The sequence below is a fragment of the Mandrillus leucophaeus genome, unplaced genomic scaffold, assembly GCF_000951045.1.
Source record: "Mandrillus leucophaeus isolate KB7577 unplaced genomic scaffold, Mleu.le_1.0 Scaffold265, whole genome shotgun sequence".
In the NCBI taxonomy this organism is placed as follows: Eukaryota; Metazoa; Chordata; class Mammalia; order Primates; family Cercopithecidae; genus Mandrillus; species Mandrillus leucophaeus.
In genome coordinates, this window is record NW_012102754.1 from 2,119,469 (window position 1) to 2,122,135 (window position 2,667).

Below are 2,667 nucleotides of genomic sequence, written 5' to 3' on the forward strand. Positions count from 1 at the left end.
ATTCCAAAATACAGCAAAACTCCAGTTGTTCAAATATTGACTCTAAAACATGTGAAACCTAGTTCTCTCATCTGTAAAATGGGGTTGGCGATGTGACCCACCTTATGTGAGGACTAAAGAAAATAACGCATACAAATAAATTAATGATGTGCTCATCAAATGGTATTAACACTATTATCTCCCCCAAGACGGACTATTCTTCAATGCTGTTCACTTGCACCTCCGAGTTAATTGAGGACTTAGCGCTTCCATTCTTACTATAATCAGATGTGACTTGTATTTAGTTAAGTGTATAATAACAGGGTCTGGTATAAAGAGATGGGTAAATTCTGAATAGGACAAAGATAGTAAAAGCAAAGGAATCAGAGTATCAACAGCAGAGTTAGTTTTCCTCTCTGCTCAAGCAAAACATCTTCATTGTGATGTCAATATAAGTACATGCTGCAAAGTCAGTGCAGTGCAGAGAAATGTGAAAGTGTCCCCGTCTAAAGAGGACAAGGGACTATCCAGCTACCACTCACCATTATCTTCAGGATCTTGGGCCCAGCATTGTGAAGGTCAATTTTCAGAAAGAGAGAGATAAACAAAACAAAACAAAACAAAAAAACGGAATTTTTATGACAAACTTCTCAATTTTATGACGTTGACAACTAATTCAAATGAACCCAGGAGCCAGTTTGTGCTTCTGCTTTAGGGCATTTCTTCACAGTGTGACCATAACTTCCCATGTCACCTGAAAGCTGATGGAGTTTTTCTCTCTAAAGCACATGGTAGCTTCACAGGTCGGTAACATTTAAGCAGCAATTATGGGACACTTTGGAATTTCAGTGGCCAGCATTAAACACTTCCTTCTTTCGGTTTCCTGGTTTTATTTCTCCTGGGGTCCTGTTCCACTTTTGTTAATTATGTCCTTTCTTCCCCACTTTCCACAAGGGCAAGTGATCAAGTGGGCTGCCTGGCTCACAATATTCATTGAATAATTGCAAAGTTAGGAATCCAGGAACTTCTTTCCCTCAGTAACTCTTTCAGTTTGTATCTTTTTTCCTGGAGTGAAATTAAAGCAATGTTTCAGCAACCTGTTTAACCAGATGGAGGGCAAGGCTTCTCTGGGACCACAGATCTCCCTTTGGTCCTCCTCTTTGTATCTAGGGGGTTGCATTTTTCATTTCCAAGGGCTTTATTTACAAGTTGCCAAAGCTCCCTTCTTTCTGGCTCTGTCCCTTGTCTATGTCTGAGCACCAGCTCATTGTGACACACTGAAAAGTGAAATATATTCTCTGCATATTCATTTTTAGGGCCTCCCACAGAATTCTGTGAGTGTAGCCAGAGCGAGGACGCAGGGTCTCCAGCCTGGTGCAGGACCTGGGGGCAGGGGGTGGTGTTCATCAAGGGCTGGGATTGGTGCTGTCCCAGGGCAGGGTAGATGACTCCTCCCAAGGGCCACCACACTGATTTACCATCTTGATTTGCTCTGCCTCTTCTACATGTGGAGGGGATACAGAGCTATTGCAGGATGTTTTTCCAAACTTCTTTTCAACAGGGGAAGCCTTCCTTTAAACGATGTTGTACATAAAAGGCAATAAGTAAAAGAACGGAAAGAGAAACTGCTCTCATTGGAGATCCTGGCATGCTCAGCCCCTCCTCGGCCCTCCTCCTAATTGGAGTGGCTCCTTAGATGCTCCTCAGCAGACACTGAGGTTCTATAAAGGAAATTGGTGTTCAAGTCTGAGTATTTCTGGTGATCCTTCTTTCCCCTTTACAGGCAGGGATTTGTAACTGAAGTGAACATTGTGCTCTGCCCAGATTTCTTCAGGTCCCTTTATCTGATCTTTGTGTCTCTCCCTGGCTTTGGTGAACTGTTGCTTCCAGTAGTGGAGCACTGCCTTTCAGTAGTGGAGCACTGGAGGCTGTCTGCTTGGGAGGCGCTGGGAGTGCCAGGGAGTGTCCATCCCCAAGGGTCACTACTGACCAATGCCCAACTGGAGAAGGCTTATGAGAGCCAGCTCCCTTCCCTAAGGCTGGGTGGGGAGGAGCAACGTGAGATGGAACTTACACGTCAGGGATTCCCTGAGGGATCAGGCTGAAGCTACCCTCTGAAGGATTTTGCCTGAAACCACCAGTCTTGTTTGCCTTTCTCCCCGTCTTCGTCCCGCCTCCTTCTTTCCTGTTCTAATCTTGCCTGTGAGCATATCCTTAGTAAATTACCTGTATCGAGAAGCCGGGCATGTTGGCTCACACCTGTAATCCTAGCACTTTGGGAGGCCGAGGCAGGTGGATCACGAGGTCAAGAGTTCGAGACCATCCTGGCCAACATGGTGAAAACCCGTTTCTACTAAAATAAAAAAAAAAAAAAATTAGCTGGACGTGGTGGCGCATGCCTGTAATCCCAGCTACTTGGGAGACTGAGGCAGGAGAATCATGTGAACCAGGGAGTCGGCAGTTGCAGTGAGCTGAGATCGCGCCACTGTACTCCAGCCTGGCGACACAGCAAGACTCCGACTCAAAAACAAAAGCAAAAACAAAACAAAACAAAAACCCTGCATCCAAATCCTCATCTCAGGTTCCCCCTAATTCTGACTATCTCTTTCAGGCTCTGTACTTTCCCAGGGCCGTTCTTCCTTTCATTGGCTAGTCTTCAGCCAACGAAACGTACAAAGGGGACTTTGC